At 40.2% G+C, this 20,245-nt stretch overlaps 1 protein-coding gene across 4 annotated transcripts in view; it reads left to right on the top strand.

Annotated features, from left to right (window-relative positions):
- The window catches only part of FOXP1 (forkhead box P1), a 714,752-nt gene that overhangs the window by 315,045 nt on the left and 379,462 nt on the right, over nucleotides 1-20,245 (top strand). For all 4 annotated transcript variants that reach the window (XM_054975302.1, XM_054975305.1, XM_054975306.1 and 1 more), the window contains one exon: nucleotides 3,493-3,557. The gene's annotated coding sequence lies outside the window, so the exon portion shown is untranslated. The remainder of the gene's footprint in view (nucleotides 1-3,492; nucleotides 3,558-20,245) is intronic.

Below are 20,245 nucleotides of genomic sequence, written 5' to 3' on the forward strand. Positions count from 1 at the left end.
TGTAAGGATCAGATCCACTTTAGGCCTCTGTACTTCTGCAGCTGAAGAGGTCAAACCAAAGTGGTGTCTTTTTTCTTTTTTTTTTGCACTAGAAAAATGCCTTGTTCCTTCTGTGGGCTTTCCGAGGAACACATCAGTTTCATCAGTTGATTTGCTGAGGATGCCTCAGTTTCATCAGCTGATCAACTTAGGAAACTTACAAGGTTTTTTTCTTTTAAGGCACCAACTTTGCAATCTTGCTGCCTAAATTACTTTTTAAAAAAAATAAGCCAAAAAAGAATGGTCAAAAAGGTACAGGAAGCAGGGAAACTAAAAATTCACGTGGGATTCAGACCTCTCTGCATAGTTTCTGTGTTTTGCAGCCTTTCCCCGCCCCTGTCAGTTGCAAAAAAATTTTCTGGTTGTTTTTGTTTAAGACTGGATTGGTTGCTGTTCAACCAGTCAGGTGTCAGGGGATAAAGAGGAGGACAAAAGGCAGGGCCAGGACCAGGCCTCATATCATGGAAAGCATTCTGCACTTTAGCAAAGTTGTGGCTTGCCTTCGCTGGGAAAAAAATCAGGATACATGTGCAGGAAGAAAAGCCAGGGAAAAATTGATTCTATGGCAGATGCAACCTTTTCCCATGCAGAATGCAAAAAAGCAATTTGGAGACTGAATCGGGGTATTTTGACTATGCATGCCGAATCGATGGGGCCAGAATCAATGAAAAAGCCCTGTGCGGAAAGGACCAGAGGGTATTTGACAAAGGGAACTTTGATTCTTGAAAGCTCATGACTTAAAAATCTAGTTGGACTTTAAGGTGCTATAAGATCTAGATGTATCTCTAAGGGAATAGAATGAATGTGATATAGAGTGAAGAGGTTTGGTTTCATCATTAAAAAGGAAGCATAATCTTGGGTTACAAGAGAAGACAGTGAAATGGTAGGGAAGACTAGATGCTGAGAATTCCTGAAATACGTATGGGTAAGGGTGGTTTAATAGCAGGGCTAAGCTAGGAAGCTGGCAGGACAGGATCAATTAATGATGGAAAAACAGCCATTTTTATCTCATCAAGAACTGGTCAGCTACTGAAAAGCATGAATGCGTGCATTGGAAGGTGTGAACTGTGGCTCAAGATTAGAGGGATATATGGTTCTTCAGGAGATTTGGACAAATTAGTAAATTACTGAGTACAGGGTTGATTCGAATACTAACAGTGTAGAGTCTCTAGTGGAGAGAAGTTACAGAAAAAGGGCCACATATGTGAAAAACCTGTCTAAAGGTCATACTGCCTCCCTGTCTGGTTTCTCACTCCTTATGCATCTACTGATTACTTGTTGAGCAGGAGGATGAATTAATATGCCTTAAACATTGTTCCTAAAAATCTTTTGCACCATCCTTGTATTCAACTCACATTTGTTTTATCAGAGTTTGTTTCTTTTTTAGTTCCTCCATGAGGCAAGACTTCCACATTTAACAGGAGGCCTTCTTATCTGTTAAGACTTCATTATACCTGCTCCTTAAAAACCTTGGAATTTTTTTTAGATTTAATCATGTGCAGGAACTCAGGTATCAGGTTCTCCTAAGGACTAGTAGTGCTCACATTTATACATGCTAAAAGTAAAATATTTTAGATTTGATGATGATGATGATAAAATAATAATATTCTATTTATATACTGCCCTTCAGGATGACTTAACGCCCACTCAGAGCAGTTTACAGAGAGTGTTGTTACTATCCTCACGACAATAACCATGTGAGGTGGGTGGGGCTAAGAGAGCTCCAGGAAGTTGTGACTGACCCAAGGTTACCCAGCTGGCTTCAAGTGGAAGAGTGAGGAATCAAACCCAGTTCTCCAGATTAGAGTCCTTCTGCTCTTCTTAACCACTACTCCAAACAGACTCAATCAAAACTTCGAGAAGTGCTAACATAAGACCTACTCTTTTCAAATTAGTTTAGGGAAAGAGGTGATCTTTCATGTTTGTTACTTGTTACAGTTATATCCCACCTTTCTTCTGTGAAACTTGAGGCACTGTACATTGAGTTCTCAGGAGATCTCCCATCCTATGTTGTTAAAGCAGCGAAACAGGAAAGATTGATTCATCTTAAAGTTCTGATAAGAAAATAATTATTGTAGATATTTCCATATCTCTCCAAATTTCAGTCTTTTTTCTTGAAAAATAATGGGGAAGGGGGAATTCCTTATGACTTAAAAATGTCTGAAAATGTATCTCCAATCTGGTCATTCTAGGGAAGAACTGAGCAGGAAGCCATAATACCACCTATCAAGGAATGCATGTTAGTGGGGTTTTTTTTTCTTGAATGGAGGAAGACTGGTTTATAATCGGTTTTATTTTAATTCTTGAAGTTTCCAATTTTTTCTCTGTGTAGCTGCAGAATCTCAGCAGTGGGCCCACACAATTAACAACTAGAAAAACATCAGTTAAAAGTAAGCAACAAAGGGAGCACTGAGTCTCGAAAACTCATACCCTAGAAATCTGGTTAGTCTCTAAGGTGCTACTGGACCTGAATCTTGCTCTTCTATAGCACTCATTTTATTGCACTTCATATTATCAATGCATCAAAGACCTGGGACAAGCAAAGTACATCAAATTATGAACACTTAAGTTAAATTGTAACAGTTTGTGTTAAGTAAATAAGCAGTTGACCTAAGTGTTTAGTAAGCTGGTGCTGAACTCAGTGTGAGTATTAGTAGTTTGATCTAGGAACTAGATCTGCTCTACAATTTTGGCCTTGTATTTTAACTTCTGTTATTGATCTCAATTACATGAACAGAAAGTCTTGTTTCTTAAAGGATTACATTCTGTTTTCACCAAGAGAGTTAATGTTGTTTTGTTTAGAGAGACATATACGTGCTCCTTTTCTTCTTTTATGTCAATTTACTTTTCCATTTTTATGACATCAATACTTCTGTGTACTTTAAAACTTAATGCCCTGTACAGAAGCGGGTAGAGGGGTGTCTGAATGAAGCAATCAATTGTGTTGATAGAATCAAAGCATTCTATCTAGAACTATCTTTTGTGGGGTTAAGAAATACAAAGGTTGTAGCAATAAAAGTAAGCCTGAAAAGAATTAGAATGAGTACAAACATACATAAATATGTTGAACTGAAAGCTTCCCAATCTCTAAGAACAAAAGAGTTCCAAGTAATACATTATTCAAGGGGAAAAATGATAGACATCAAGGTTTAGAAAGTTTGTGCTAAAGAACAAAGAGGGTCTCATATTTGGAGTTTTTCTTTGCCCCAAAGACCAAGTTCTGTTTGTTGAATTGAAGAGCTTCACAATGGTTTATTATTGATAAGTAACTACTCTGTAACTTGATTGTTTTTATTAACTATCTCTGAAAGGTATTCACCATTAAATGCGATTGGACTCATTTGCTGCTTTATTTACAGTCGCCCTTGCTGATGTGATGCCAGTGAAAACGTCTTCAATGTTGTTGTTTGCTCTGATCAGCCATTCAAATTGTGGTATCCATTTTCTCTCCAGGGTAAGAAGATTGGCCTTTTTGGTTGGCTACAGCTGAAGATTGCTTTACTGAAGCCACTAGAAAGGTAAATAACTTTTCATGTTTGCACTTGGTTTGTGTGGAATGATGCAGATGCATGAATTCAATACCCTGTCTTGCTGGCCTGTATGCCCATGGATATGTCTTATCTCAATGAAGGTGCCATCTTTAAAGTGCCATATGGACTCATTGAGAACAAAAGCATGTGACTGGAAGTACCAGGACAGTTTGATTAACCTGAAAGCTCTGTATAAAGCCACAGTTCTTTTAACCTTGTTATGTTTTTATTAGTTACTGCATTGATTGCATAAGAGGGTTCTCTCTGGCTGTTTGCTACTTTTGGATTTCCTGGACAGGAGCAGTTCTTCAGAGGATGTCTCAGTTTGAAAGCTTTTGAGGTGGTTTGCTCCTGATCATACCGAACATAGGCTAGAACTGGTTTTGGTATAACCAATAGAATAAATGTCTCTTAGTCTGTAATCCAAAGCATAATACTGTGTGATTGAGGAGAGATGCTGCAGATTAGATGCTAAAACAATTTCTTGCTATTTTGATTTTTTTTCTTTTTGCCCTCTCAAATAATTTAGAGGATGGGGAGAGATTTGTAGCAGTAGTGGAATTAATAGTTATGTATTAGGACCGGGATTTTGTCTAGTTGCAAAATAGAGCAGGAGTAAAACAGGTCCTGGAAATTTGGTCTTGAGACCCTTTTCAGTCAGTTTCGGCTGTATTGTTTAGACGAATGTTTAGATGAATCAGTAGCCTGATATATCTTAACAGGCTTTTAGGAATGTCAACAAATAATATTAACGAGGGTAGAATATCTTTCAGTGTTTGGAATCATTGTTGTTTTCATATGGTGGCTTATAGTCATTTCTTTCAGAAAATAATCATTATATAAATTCCACAGCAACAAGCATCATTGATGTAGTTGTAAGGTAGTGATTGGTTGTGATATAATGTCAGCAATAGTTAATCCTTGATTTTTCAGTTTTGTGACATTTTAGAGGCATAAGACAATGATTCCATTTTTAGATCTAAGGTTTTAAAAGAAATTGAACAATTTGGTGAATTTGAAAAAAAAGTGTAAAACATTTGAGGAAAATTTCAAGTTCATCATCGGTTCTTGTTTCATTTCTTAAAATAACGTAGAGAACCCACAAAGACTTGCAGGGGTCACTTCATTTACTCCTATATCCTGTTCTCCACACTATTTCCTCTTTCTCTCTTTCTGGCAACCTTCATATCCTCTCTTCTCTTTCACTGCTTCCCTATTTCCTTCCCACTCACCATTAACCAATCTTTCCTTTATCTGCCCATCCCTCTGCTATAAGATTTACTTGTGTCTGATGCCCAGACCAGACTTAGGAACCTTCCAGGGCCACACACTCCAAAGACAAGGCTTACAGCCCCACCCCCACCCCCCCATCCTGCCCTGCCACCCTTAGCACTCACTTAGCAGCGATGGGACAGGAAACAAGAGGCACTAACAAGGGCCAAGGATGCCAAGGATGCCACAGGTACAGCAAGCTGAAGCAAGGCCTCTGCAGCAGGAGGCAGGCTGGGTGGCAACCCTTGGGTCCTAGCTACTGCTAGTTTCCCACCCATGGCTCCAGGGCAGACCCTTGCCTCAGCCTGTGGGAAGCTCAACAGCCCAGCCATAGGGATGGTGCAGGTGGCAGGGACAACCAGCTGGCACCACCGCAAGCAGCAGACTGACGACAGTGAAGGTGGAACCAGGCCACACCCCAGCACAGAGGCAGGTGGAGGAGGAATAGCAGGCCAGCAAACCAACAGGCACGCTTTAGGGGGTTTGAAATAGCCAGGACAGGCTGGCAGCAGAGCGGCCACAGGCAGGCACAGAAGCTAGGTTGTTGGAGGTGGGACTAGGGAGGCAGAGACTGGGAATGGTGAAGGGATAAAAGGGAAGTCCACCCACAAGCCGGGTGGGAGAGGAAGGAGTTTTGAGGAGAGCACAGAGAGAGAGAGAGAGATCGGAACCTATCCAAGAGAGCAATGAGGGAAGCCTGGATGACGTTACCCTACCTTACACTCTTCTCCTGAGACCAGGGTCACCTAGCTGGGACCCGCCCAGTCAACGATGCTACAGCTGAACCAGCTAAGGCAAGACCAGAGCAGGGAAAAGCCTCACAACTTATTTACTTCATTCAAACCCCATCCTCCTCACCAATGGAAGCCCACAAGAGCTCACATCCTCTTCTTTACCTCCATTTTATCTTCAGACTATAATTTAGTTCCAATCCCTACTCCAGAATGGAAGCTCACTGTGTGATCTTGGGCCAGTCACTCTCTCTCAGACTAACCTTCTTCACTGGGTTGTTATAGGATACAACAGAGGACAAGGGAGAATGTTGTAAATTGCTTTGAGTCCCCATTGGGGAGAAAGGCAGGGTGTGAATAGCAGAACTTAAAAATAACTAATAGATGGTCTGTAACACTCCCCCCCCCTATTTTTTATGTTGACAAAAACTGGCCTGACCCCCTTGTCCTGCCTTTCCTTTCCATAAAAATGTTTTATATGATAGCAAATGATTATAAAGACATGAAACATTTATCACCTTCTAGATTGGCTCACATTATATTGGCTGTTGTGTTAAGAGAATGACTGGTGATAACTGACCTTTGATAACAGTTTCATATTTTTAATTATTCAGCTATAACTAACATGAAAAATATATCTTGCGAACACATTCCAAGTAGGTAGAAATGCCTTTCACAGCCCACAATACATTCTGAAACCCCAGCATTATTTGTCACACATAACATTGCATTTTCCAGTTATGGGATCACTGAGATGTATTATTTCTACATATGGGCAACCATGAAAACCTATAGTCCTCTTCCATCTTGCATGCAGGTTCATAGAAAGATGTATGGAGATCAGTTTATAGGGGAAGCCAGCTATGAACTGTCACTGTTGAAGGAGATGCCAGACAAGCAAGGTGTATGTTTGTGATATCCAAACCAGAAACAAAGACTGGAAGAAAAGTTATGATGTGCTTTGCCTTCATCTGAGGTCCTAACCTCCAGGTGCAGATTGACCATCGACTTTACTGGGAACTCTCTTGGTGAGCCTCTGCCCTGAAGGGCTGGGTAGAGATAGGCTTTGTTGTTTCATGTGTCAATTGACTCTAAATCTCATGCAACATCTTAAATTTATCTCAAACATTTTCTGTGCTCTTTTCTGAAAAGGGACTTTGAATCTTGCTGGTTTAGTGAGATTTTAGAGATATTTGTTGGACTTTGCTTATGCCTTTGGAGTTTAATTGATTTATTATCTCTTGGCCAAAAGAGTTGGGTATAAGCAGCCCCACTTGAAGCAGCTAACACACAGTGCAGGCTTGACCAGGGCTTCACTATCATGAGGAAAGGCAACTCTGCTAACTACCCACAATCAAAGAATCACCCCAATTGCCTGGCATATTCCTTTTCTTATTACCATCTCAGGCCCATTTGGCTTGTCTATGCAGACCCCTTAATCTTTGGCATGACCTTTTGGGTGCTCAAAGAGGGTACCCTCTCTCCCTCTCTTTTTCATCAATGGGAAAGCTGTTTGGATCCAGACCAATCAATGACATTCTGTAATGGATGGCACTCTAATGTAAGACTGTACAAACTCCTTGCTTTCATATGTTAATTCTCTTACCGAAGTGTAAGTAGCACAGTTATTGTAACCATATGTATAGAAAATTCAGTTATGATCACCATGCCTATGACTGGTTATTGTGTTTATTCTTATATGAATTTTACATTGAAGTGTTCCTGCAGATGAGCCTGTTCTTGCATTTCCTAGCCTTTTGCAAGGTAGCCAGCTCATATCTTGCCACACTCACAGTAGGTGGCCTTTCTGTCTCAGCACCCATCTAAAATACTTCATAGCCACTGTAATGTAGTGTTGTTGGACTATGGTATGAGAAACCTGGAGCAAATCTGCAGTTAGGCATGATCACTACCTTGAGCCAGCTGTGTGCACTCTCATTCTCTTTATTTATTTTTTAATTTATTTTATCATATTTATATTCCGCCCTCCCCGCAAGCAGGCTCAGGGCGGACCAACCCACCTCACATAGGTGTTGTGAGGGAGGTGAGGACCATGCATGCTTCCCTGAACTCTTTGGAGACAGAAGAGGATAAAAATCTCACCTTGGATTCTACACAGAAAGAGGCACAACACCCCTGAAGTTTCTGAAGTGGCAATGTGGATCAGCCCCATTAGGAAAACTGACATGTCCAGTACTAACTGGTACTGGTACCAAACTGACATGTACCAATCCAGAACCCTTCTGGATCAGACAAAAGTCTATCTAGTCCAGGATCTTGTTTCCTGCAGTAGCCAGCAAAGTACCTAGAAAGTTTAAAATCAGGATAGAGAATCCAAAGCCATCCCATCTCATCTGCCTCCAATAACTGGTATTCAGTCATATACTACCTCTGAAGGATGGAGTCATCATGGCCATTTGTCTGACCGAATTGTTGTAATTATATGTTGTGTCAGTGAGTTCCACAAGATAATTACTGAAAAGAGTGATAGTTGTTCATGGCACTTTTCTTTAAAATGGGTTTTCTATTTTGGCTTTTGGATCTCAGCAAAGATAACACAGAAATGCCTGACCATTTTTAAGAAATATAATCTCCGTTTTGGCTGTTGTCATATGGAATAGGCAAAAAGCAAACAGCAGCCTGACCAAGTTCTTTCTCAGACAGGCACATTCTAATGACAAGCTCCTACCTGTGCACAAAGCAGACTGATGTTCGTACAGAGGTTTAATTCAATAAATCAGTGATGGGTTCAAGACTTAGGATGATGCAGGTGCTCTTGGGTTTTTTAAATGCATGTAAACCAGCTGGGGAGAGGAAGGGGATAGGGAATATAATATTGCTCTGATGGCACAACATCATTTCCAGTGAACACAATAGAGTTTTGTCTGAATCCTATAGTATTTATATTAGCAGCGTCATTTTCAGTTATTTGTCAGAAGAGATACAGTGCTGCTTGGTGGACATTGAATGGCAGTATGCAACAAAGAGGGAGGCTGGAAGTTCTCCCTGTTAGGAAAAAAACTCTCAGAGTTGTGATTGGAATTAGGAAGTGCTATATGTTGCTAGGAGAGTGTCAGAATATACATCTTCAATAATAGAAAGATCTGTGGGTGTGTATGGAAACAATCCAGAAAATCCGGATCCGGGGTTCAGGGATCCCCCCAAAATCTAGGATTTCTGTAATCCAGGAAAGGTTCTCTGATCTGGTTTGGACAGATAAGAGAACCCAAGATTTATCTGGCCATTATTTTCTGCAGGGAAGTCTATCCAAGGGCTATCCAGAGTGTGGGATGGGGTCAGTTTTCATGCAAACTCTACCAAATTTGCAGAGAAACTACTCCTGACTCTCCACTTCCAAGTTTCAGGAAGCTTGTACCCCAGTGTCCAGTTCTATAGGTCCCTGAACAAGTTGCCCTAGCCACTCTCCATTGTTTTATATAGAGGAAACATTTTCAAGTTGACTTTCAGGGGCAAGGCTGCCACTAAACAAAGGCACACTCCCAAATGCAAGCTCAATACAGAGAAAGCCCAACAGATCCAAGCTAATGGCCTCCACTACACGTGCCTCCTAAGCAAGCTGCCCACAGTCACTCTCATTGTTTCCTATGGTGGGGAGAAAGTCAGAGATGGCTGTCTGGCCAAAACACACAGAGGCAAGGCTGTCATTGGCTGGAGGCACACTCCCAAATGCAAACTTAATCCAAAGAAAGCCCAACAGAGCCAAACTGAAGAAAGGGAGAATGGAATGTCCCCCAGAACCAAAGTGTGAAGTAAGAGGAACGACATCAAACCAGAAAATCATGTCAAAACAGAGGATTCCTCGCAAACTGAAGCAAGTTACACGATTGTAACTAACTAAGTTACACAGTTGTAACTTAGCCCAGCTGAACCAGTGTCACTCATAGAAGCAAGGCAGACAAGGAGAGCTAAAATCCAGCTTACTTTCTGAATAAGACAACACACCGGTAGAAGGATCAGGCTTCAAGATACTGAAAGAGCAGTTTTTACTGAAGAATTTTTTTTCTGGATATTCTTAGGATTTATGAAAATATAAATATTCTGCCCAGAATTTCATGTATATTTTTCCACAGAAAGAAATTTTTATTTTTTTTTAATTTGTTATTTTATTCTAAATTTTAATTCTAAAGAACATGGGACTGAGCAATGCAGGTAAATAGGCCCCCTTCTATGGAGTCTAGTAGCCCAGCTCTGCCAAAGGCTATTTGGCAATACTTTTGCTGAATTCTTCCTTTTTTCATGTTTAGGTGTTTATATACTCCTATTTGTCATTGTCTAGTCAACTTGAAATATTCATTATTTTTTAATTCATTGCATATTAATACTGGCAATTTACAGTGCAACCCTAAGCAAAGTTATACCCTTTGAAACCCATTGATTTAAAAGAGAAGGATATATAGAATTGTACTTTATTTCCCAAACAAAATAAAACAGTAATTTGAGAGCTGAATAAGTCCAGTTGGCAAGCAGTCTCCATTTCAGAACATACCAGCAAATTGCACATAAAAAGGACCTTTTTGGAGTTACTCATTCAGTGCTGATCCAATGAGAGGTCTCTGTGATGGATGCCATTATTCATGGGCTTGTATACTGGAACCATAATCTATGCAATAAAAGGAACAATGTTTGTGTGCAAAACCTTAGCGAATCTTCTTTTCTGGAGGTGACTGAGTCCCACACAACATCATCAAATTGGATGCTAGTGACTATCCTATGTAGATTTTTTCTCAATAAGCAAATAAATACTGAATTTATTAATGGGGTGAAGCTGAAGAATATAAATTGTTCTATATAACTTGGCTAATCAACTGTTAAATCTGTGTGCACAAGGATTTTTTTGTCCGTACTGCCATTGATTTTTTATCATGATTTCAACACGAATAAAACTTCTTTCTTTAGCAGAATTTAAAATAAAATAGACATACATGCCATATATAAATTTGCATTTTGACTGGAAACTTACAGATGTGCTTTCATCTTGTTGAGAATGGAAAGCACCAAGATAATAAACCCATAGTAGTAGGAGTCTGTAATGGAAATGGTGACAGAGATCTAATTGGAGTGGTACCATCAAAATAACAAAGGTTAAGGGTTTGGCTGATTGAGATCAAGCTCAATTGCTTTGACTGCTTAATTTCAGGTGAGTCCTGTCCTTTGTGTTAGTGATCAAACTGTTCTTTGCATTAGCAGGGCTGTGTTTTTCATTTCTAAAGGGACATTTCTGTAGTCCTAAACCTTCTCAGTACTGAACAGAAAAGGGATCTCCCACATAAAAAGAGGAAAAGAGCATTGCAGTAGCATGTTTCTCTCAGGTCCTCTAGAAGTTGGTAAGCTTATTTACAATGCAATCCTAAGCAGAGCTAAAGCTCTCTAACTACTTTGAAGTCAGTGGGTTTAGAAAGGCGTAAGACTGTTTGGGATTGCTTACTGAGAAGTAATGGGTCCTACTCCCAGAAAAATTTTCTTAGGATTGCAACCTTTGTCTCAGTTATGCTTGTGGGATCCAGATCCTTGCTTTCTCCTTGATTTTTCATTGTTGCATTTCCTCTATCCGTTGCCATCCTTAAATTAAATTGAATTAAAATATAAAATGTATATTTTATAGGAAGATACTTAATAATATTAAGTTTTTTAGCAGAAGTAATTTTTTTAATGTCATTTTAATTTAATTCATATTCACTGGGCATGGAAGATCAGTGGTTGTTTACACACTGGAAAACTCCAAAAGTTAGGGTGTACAGAGAGTCAGTGTGGTGCAAAGTTAGCCTCCACACAACTTTGCTGGGCAAAGAAGGGGCCTCTACACAATTCATCGGACTTGCTACTGCAACTTGTCCAGCCTTTCCAAGGAATGGCTGCTAGAGGAGGGAGAGCTGAGAGCTGGTGTATAGTAGTTAGAATTAGAGATGGGCATGAACGAGAAAAAATGAACCATGCGGTTTGTGGTTCGTCGCATTTCATGAACCGCAAACCACAAACTTTCATGAACCTGCCCTGGTTCAAAAACCACTTTGGTTCGTGAAAATGTCACATCAAGGTCAGCAAATCGTCACTTCTGGGTCAGCAGAGGGTCACTTCCGGGCCAGCAGAAGGCCACTTCCAGGTCAGCAGAAGGTCTGCAGGAAGTCCATCCCCTGTTGCCTAGGAAACTGATTGATCGGTGCTAGGCTGTCTTCAGTGACAAGCCAAAAAACCAAACCAGCTTAAAGTTTATGGCAGTTCGTCAGAAATGGGCTTTGATGAACTGCTGGTTTGCAAACCATGAACTGGCCTGGTTTGTCACAAACTTTGGTTCGTATTTCGGTATGTGCTCATCCAGGGCCGCCGCCAGAGGTTCTGGCGCCCACGGCGGCATGCACGTGCTCTGCGCGCACGCACGCCACAGACTGCGTGATGACATCATCGCAGACGTCACCACGCGCTGCAGGGGGGCTGGGGCGCGCGGAGGAGCGCCGAGTGCAGAAGCTGCAAGCTGCTGCTGGGGTGGCGCACGGAGGCTGCTCCGTGCGCCGCCCCAGCAGCAGCTCACGGCTTCTGTGCCCGGCTGGGGTGTAGGAGCGCACAGCGGAGCTGGTGTGGTTGGCTGCAGCTGCTGCTGCAGCCAGCCCCGTGCTTCCGCTGCCGCCGCCACGCGCCCCAGCCAGGCGCAGAAGCTGCGAGCTGCTGCTGGGGCGGTGCGCGGAGGCTGCGCCTGGCTGCGGTGTGTGGCAGCGACAGCGGAAGCATGGGGCTGGCTGGCTGCAGCTGCAGCCGGTCATGCCAGCTCCGCTGCGCGCTCCTCCACCCCCAACACCCCCTCCTGCACCCCCCCCCAGTGCCCTCGCGCCCGAGGCCAGTGCCTACCTGGCCTCAATGGGTGCGCCAGCTCTGTGCCCATCTCTAGTTAGAATGTCAGGGTAGGATCTGGGAGATCCAGGCTCAATTCCTCACTTTGCCATGACAGCCTGCTGGATGACCTTGGGCTACTCACATCTTCTCAGCCTAACCTACTTCACAAGGTTGTTATGAGGATAATCTGGAGGAAAGGAGAATAATGTAAGCTGCTGTGTATTGTGGAGAAAGGTAGGATATAAATAACATAAAGGAAATAAAGAAATATAGATAGTGTTTTGGAGAATGCTTAATGGGAGAAGAAACAGCACAAAACACTTTTATAAAGTTAGGCATAGATGATAACCTGTCATATAATACTTGTCAGAGTTAAGAATTAAATATTGATAATGGGAAGTCTGGTGGCCTATAGCAATAGCTTTAGTAAACAACATATTAATCTTGGACCTGTACAGAACCAGTACACTAAATGGATTCTTTCTGTATTTATGTGTTGTACAATATTTTCATTTTTATTTTGTGAGTTTGCCATGCTGGTCCAGACAAGTCTAGCATCCAATTTCAGGCAATGACTGACAAGATGTCTCTGGAAAGTCCTACAAGTAGCATATGGAAGCCAAATCCTCCCCCTGTTGTTATACTACCCTGCACTGTTGTTCACAGAACTCTGACCTAGTTCCCGTAGCTAATGGCCATTTGATTAACATTTTTTTCCATGAACTTGACTAATCCACTTTTAAAACCATCCAAACTAGTACCTATTTTGGCAGTAAATTTTAACAAATTAACTACCTAATTGAGTGCCTCCTTTTGTCTATCCTGAATCTACTACCTATTAAATTGTTTGGATGCTCATAAGTTCTGATAGTATGGAATAAGGAGAAAAAGTTCTGCCTATCCACTTTCTCTACCACGTGCATAATTTTATACACCTCTGTCATTCATATACCCCCCTCTTGTTGTCTTCCTCTGAATTCTCAGATCTCTTAGCTTTTTCTCATAGTGAAGGTACTCTAGTCATTGTTTTCGTTGCACTGTTCTGTGTCTTTTCTAGCACTTTTGCTATCCTTTTTGAGATTCAACAGCCAGAACTGTACACAGTACTTTAAATGCAGCTACCCCAGAGTTCTGTATCTGGTCGTTTAAATACTGTCCATTGAGTTTTCAATCCCTTCCCCCATAATCCCTAGCACATAATATTCCTTATTCTCTTCTGCCACTCACAGTCTATGTTTTTGTTCACTTCTATTATAATTACAAAATTATATGAGGAATGTTTCCTAAATCACCCTTAAAATTAATACTCATAATAAACCTTCAAATGTTGGTAGGATAGAACTTCCCTATCATGTTAATTCTGCTCCTGTGGTGTTTATGCCATGTTGATTCTTCTCTGTAGTGTTTATTCTTTGATGTACTTTGCAATTCTGAGTGTCATAAAAAGTTTATACCCGTGTTCCTGGAACAAATGTTACACTAACTGGCTTATGATTTCCTGGATATCCTCTGGATCCATTCTTTTTTAAAATTAGCATTAATGATTTTCAGATCCTATAGAATGCAAAGATTTTATCAACAAGTTGCATATTTCTCTTAGGAAATCAACAATTTCATATTTGAGTTCTTTAAGAATCCTTAGGTGTCCAGACCTGGTGACTTTTTAATTTGTCTATTAGCCCTAGAGCTTCACTTCTTCCTCCTTCTGTTTGACATTTCTTCAGACACTTTTCCTGAAAAAAAGCAATCCCTGTGTGAGTTACTGTCCTACCACCAAAAAAGCTGCCACAGCAGCAACCAGGTAAGTCCATAAGAGAGAATCCATAAGAGGCCTTCTTCTAGCTCAGTTTAAAATTAAAGAGGAACTAATTGGTTCGTATTGTTTGTCTCATAATTTTAAAATGAACATTATGAGTGACTAACAGTGTAATCCTAAAAAAATTTACACCCATCTAAGCCTTCTAAGACTTCAATGGATTTAGAAGGGTTCAGCTCTATTAAAGATTGTACAATAAGATCAGTATTTGAAACCAAAGAATTACAAACCTGCAACATTGCTATTAATAATCATGCATGTTACAGTTTCTCCTACTAATTTCCAGTAGTTGGAATAATAAGTCCAGGTCTGACTATACCTGAGATATGAAAGCCCTATTACGATATTACCGGAGGGAAATTATATTTAGAATTCCTTTATTTTATACCAAACAATGTGTCTGTTTTCATTATGTGAGCTAGATGATATATGCTGGCTTAGTAGCCTCATGTAGCTTCCTTAATTCTGCTTGTCTGTTGTATGTCACAGTGGTACTTTGAAAAAAGCAATCATCCCAGAATGTTTTGAGGTGCTTGGCTAGCAGGTGAGATGGTAATACCACATTTTGTTCCAGTGTTTTCATAAAAGAAAAAGGTAGAAGCTGTATTATACTTGCACATTGTGGACTGGACAGTTGCCTCCCCGCTTCCCTGTATATATATTATTTTCTCCCAAGACTAAAAGTTGAAAATATTTTTTTTATCTGAATAGGAAGTCTTACTGAGAGCAGATGGATAAAAACGGTGACTTTTTAAAAATAAAGCCATTGGATAAGGAAGATTTATAAATTACATGACGATATTATGGATTAATATAAAAACTATTTGCTCAGATCTCATTAATATGAGCTGCTGGAATGTTGTCTTGAAGACTTCCAAGATTTGCCAGAGGAGTTCTGTATAGACTATTATCTGCTACAGTTAATCATTTCAGGAGAGCATGTTTACTTTTGGCCCATGTAATTTTCTTCATAACTTCCTTAACCTTTCTGTACATTCAGTTCAGAGTATAGTATATTTTATTGCTTTAAGTATGGCAGCATCAGGAACACAAGGTATATAAATTTAGACTTTTTCTTTTGCTCTTCTTCAGGCATAATATTGCTCAAATATTATGCCAGATTTTGTGTGCATGAGGGAGAAAGAGAGAGTGTGCACATACATAGTCCTGAGCAGAGTTAGCCTTCCAAGCCAATTTACTTCAATAGACTTAGAATGGTAAAAACCTGTTTAGGATTACATTATATGTAACTTCAGACAAGTCTAGGACAGGTGTTAGAAATACTGTTTGCCAGAGTCACAAGGAACATTTTCTGGTCTTGAAGATACTATTTGTGTATTTAATGGCTGTATGGCGAGAATGTCTCACATGTTCCTAGTCATTACAGCACAGTGATAGAAGATGCCACACTAGCTCAATATTTCCGTGCTATCAAAGGCATAGAAGACACTGTGTATCAGGGTTGGCCAGTGCACGATGGAAATCTGGCTGCTGACTGTGGCTAGGTCTGTGTTTGCTGATAGGTTTTACAATGCACATTGAAGATTATCTCAGACTTCTTTGGCCTCTGTTTTTTTGAGTGTTCGTGAACAGCATGATCTGTCTTATCAAGGAAGTGGAGAGATCTGAATGAGAGACTACACCTCATTTTACTCAGCCATCGGCAGACTGTTGTCCTGCTGAGAAAGATGCATGGCCACAAATAACAAAGACTCATCACTGTAGTTACACTAAGCATTGCGTCTTGTGGCAGAAAGTGTTATGTGACAGCTCAACTAAATGATTATTAAAGGGGGAGTATTTCGAAAAGCTTGCTTTATTCTGTATCGGTCTTTCTGGCGTTTGATGTTAGATGCTAGGGATATAAACAAAATGCGAAAAGTGATTTGTGTGAGTATGGTATCCTTCACACTGAATCATCATCACCCCTGTTTAAATCTGTATTGTTAACTGTGCAACAAGTACAATGGCTTTGTGGCTGTCATGTGCCTACTTTGATCCCTAAACCTCACTGTTATTTTTCAGTTTCCGTGTCAAACTAAAATCTGTACTGTGACAGGCTCAGTGTTGTTACAAATTGTCTTAGAAGATCAAAGCTGGTGGCAACGTTCTAAGAGATGATTGATCACCATTATGTACATGAAAAGCTGATTAAACTGCAGATAAATGCATGGTGTGATCTAAACCTCTTTCCATCCAAAATACAGTCTCCGGTGTGGATAATGCAAATTATTATTTTTATTTTTAATCGGCATCAAATTCTGGTGATGGATTTCATTTGCAGAACTTGACCCAAGAGTGTTTCTAGGCAATTCAAATTGGGTGGCTAGATGGTATCTGTTATACAAGAAATCAAGAATGGAGATCAACTCTAAGATGGCATGAGCCCCTGAGGATGGGCGGTTTGTAAATCAAAACTATAAATAAATAAATAAATAAATAAATAATAAATGATCCTTAAGAATTTTAATTTTGGGCATCCAGTAGATTCTGTGAGGAGAACAGAGCTTGTTGAATGGGAAGGGGTTGACTGGATCCTGCTCTATGTTTTTTTTTGTAGTCAAGATTATTTATTATGTATACATTTGATTTTTATAGTTAAAGATTTGCTTACAAAGCAGTTCATACTGTTGGTTAGCAAGTTCTCGATAGCTGAACACAGGTACCTTGTGTCTCTTTTTCTGGAACTGAGATAAGAATCTGCTTCCAGAGTTGATATAGTAGGTACTGCTGTCGTTACTATGGATAGTCTCTGAGCAAATGTTACAGAGGGCCAAACAAGATTGCACCCCATTTATTTATTTGTTTACTTGATTTATAGCCCACTTTTTTCTCTGATGGGGTCCAAAAGCAGCTCACGTCATTTTCCTTTTCTCCATTTTGTCTTCACAACGACCCTGTGATATTTGGCCAACCCTGGATTTGCAATAACACTGCTTCGTACAATTTGTCATTGTATTAAAACTTAGGTACTCTCGGTTGTTGACATGTTTTGTTGGTTCCTAGCTATGCTTAGCACTTTTTGTGTTCTGCTTTTCTTCCACTCTCTTGTATACAGGGAGTAAAACAAAGTTTACAGTAGTTGAACATTTCACTTTACAGCCTACAGAAAACAAAAGAGCAGACAGGCTCAGTGAGTGGAAAAACATTTATGGACTGATACATTCTCATAGGCTAAAACTAGAACAGTCTGTTTTTTATCAAATAAAAGAGAGGTTGCCAGATTGATTAACCTTTTAGGTATAGCTAACATGTTTCACAGCTGACATCCTGTGTTTTCTAGTTGTTTATTTTAGCAATTTTATATTGGATTCCATTGCTGAGGCACCTGGGAATTTTATACTGGCAAAATAATAAAATGCATACAATTTCAATTTCTGCTAATTAACTGTTATTTTCCAGCATTCTTTTCTGTGCCTAAATAACAAATGAATAGTTCAGTACCAGTTTGGTTTTTCACTGTGACTACACATGACATTTCCTTATACTGAGTCAGACTGCTGCTTTGCCAAAGTCAACGTTTGTACTGTCTGCTTTGACTAGCAGTGGTTCTCCAAGGCTTTCATACCCCTTACCACCTGATAATTTTAACTGAAGGGATTAAACCCTTCAGTTTTGCTTGCCAAGCATATGCTTGTACTACTGAGCCATGGCCCCACCCATGAGCCTTAGATACCACTATGCCCAGGTTGCCAACAGGAGTCAAAATATATCCGTTATATATTTGTAAATCTGCCATGAGTAAGGTTGTAAGGAGAAGAGAATCTGCCTTTCCTGTTGAGTCCCTTTGGCTCCTCCCTCAGTAAAGCAGGAATTACAGGACCAGTGGAAGATATTTTTAAAACTTGATGTTGTGGAATGCTTTACCTGGCAGCGGCTTTTGATATCGTCCGCCATGGTATCCTTCTGGACAGAGTAGGGGCACCATGCTTCAGTGGTTCCACTCTTATTTGACCAACCAATTCCAGAAGGTGATGGTGACTCTGCTGTCAGGTGTTTGTTACAGGGATCATATCACCCTCATGCTGAAAGATATGCACAGATACGCTCATCTGTTTTCAAGGAAAATTCAAAGTGCTGGTTTTTACCTTTAAGGCCCTAAACAGTTTGGGGGCGCTGTACCTGAAGGACTGCCTCCACCCATACTATCCAGCCCACTACTTAATACCTGCCTCTCAAGCCCTGTTCTCTGTGGCCCCACCTGCAGAGGAGAGATGGGTGGCAACTAAAGATGTGCCATGGTGACTCTGGAATGTCCTCCTCCTTGAGGTTTGCCCAGCATCTATTACATTTTCTTTTAGGTGCCAAGCTAAAGTATATCTTTTAATCCAGGCTTTTAATTAGGGTTTTTATCTTACCAGCTTTTAAATTCTCTGCTCTGTTTCATGCTGCTTATGTCCCGTGGTTTGTGTGTTGATGGCTTGTGTTTTAATACTGTGGTTTTTAGTTGTAAGCTGCCTTGAGCAGGACCCCGAAGAAGCAGCATAGAAATATTTGAAATAAATTTCTGATATGGAGCAATCCTAGTTACCTGTGATCTAGAGCTTAATCACCTGTAGACTTAACTAGTCAAGGCAGTTTGACCAGGAACCATTTCACCAGTAGTTATGAAAAGAATAGCCATACATAGTCTCCTGCTCTTTTTACGATTTTAACTATTTTAATGTCAATGTTTTAAATATTAGAATTCCTGTGGCTCCCAGAGAACTATATACATTTTAAGATAAGATTTTAAATGCTAAATGTATTTTTTATGTCCTTTACATTTTTACGCTGGATTTAATTATTTTATTGACTGATAAGGATGTATTAAAATTGTTATGGTCTCTGACCGCAAAGAAATTCATTCATTCATTCATTCATTCATTCATTCATTCATTCAGTAGTTATGTGATAGGTGACAGAGGAGAACTTGGAAACTGCAGCTACAAGTGTGCATTGTAACATTTCAGTCAGTTTTGTGAGAAGAGGGTACAGAACACTCATAGAAGTTGTGGAGAAGAGGAACATGGTGTGTGAGAGGAGCCTGAGCGCTGTGATTACCTACTTTCCATACAGAAAATCCCAGGTTCAATCCCCCACATCTCCAGTTAGAAAAACGATCAGATGATGTGAAAGGCCTTGGCCTGAAACCCTTGAGAGCTGGTGTTACTTAGAGTAGATAATGTTGACCTTGAGAGATGAAGGCAACTTTATATGATCCAAACAGATCTGACCATGACTGGTCCAATGCATCACTAAAACAAGGGACTGTTACAAGAGCAGCGGTTGACACCGAGTGCCTGTGCTGCACTCAGTTATTATACTGTTGATTTTCTGCTCCATATTACTTAAACTAGACACTCTTGTCTGATTGCCTCTCTAAGGGCACCTGTGACTTTGAGAACATATAAAAATGGAAACTGGCGGTTTCAAATGATTGCTAGAGTGAGAGTCTATCCTGTGAAAAACACAGAATGGTGACACAAATTATTTATAACAATTGGTTAGAACAAACAATTTGAAGAACTAGAGAATGATACGTACTCATTGCTGTTGATCTGCTAGATCACCAAAAGAAATTCCAGTTCTGCCATTACAAATGCAATAATTGCTATGGCAAGACTGTTATCCAGAAGAAATCCCGCATGGACAGCTAATAGTGGGCATGTGTTATTAATAATTTTCTGTTGCACATGTTCTTTCCGTGGCCACATTGCCACGTACATAGCAAATTTTCTCAACCTTTTCAACTATGTGCTGTTTACTGTGCTTGCTGTCTCAACTACGGGCTGTATGAGTCCATTCAGTTCAGTCTATTCAGTTGTACAAATTGTCAGTCTATGGCATTCCAGTTGGCTAGAGTCTGCCTTCCTCCCTTCTGCAAGAAGACAAGGTCTTCTGATTTCAAAAGGTTTTATTAGAAAGACAGCATGCAGGCCCAGGTGTCCACACTCCAGGACCAAGCAGATCCTGGCTGAGCAAAGCTTTGTTAGGAATGAGATATAAAACGAAAGTTGTTACACATCAAG

Source organism: Eublepharis macularius, chromosome 4 (genome assembly GCF_028583425.1).
Source record: "Eublepharis macularius isolate TG4126 chromosome 4, MPM_Emac_v1.0, whole genome shotgun sequence".
In the NCBI taxonomy this organism is placed as follows: domain Eukaryota; kingdom Metazoa; phylum Chordata; class Lepidosauria; order Squamata; family Eublepharidae; genus Eublepharis; species Eublepharis macularius.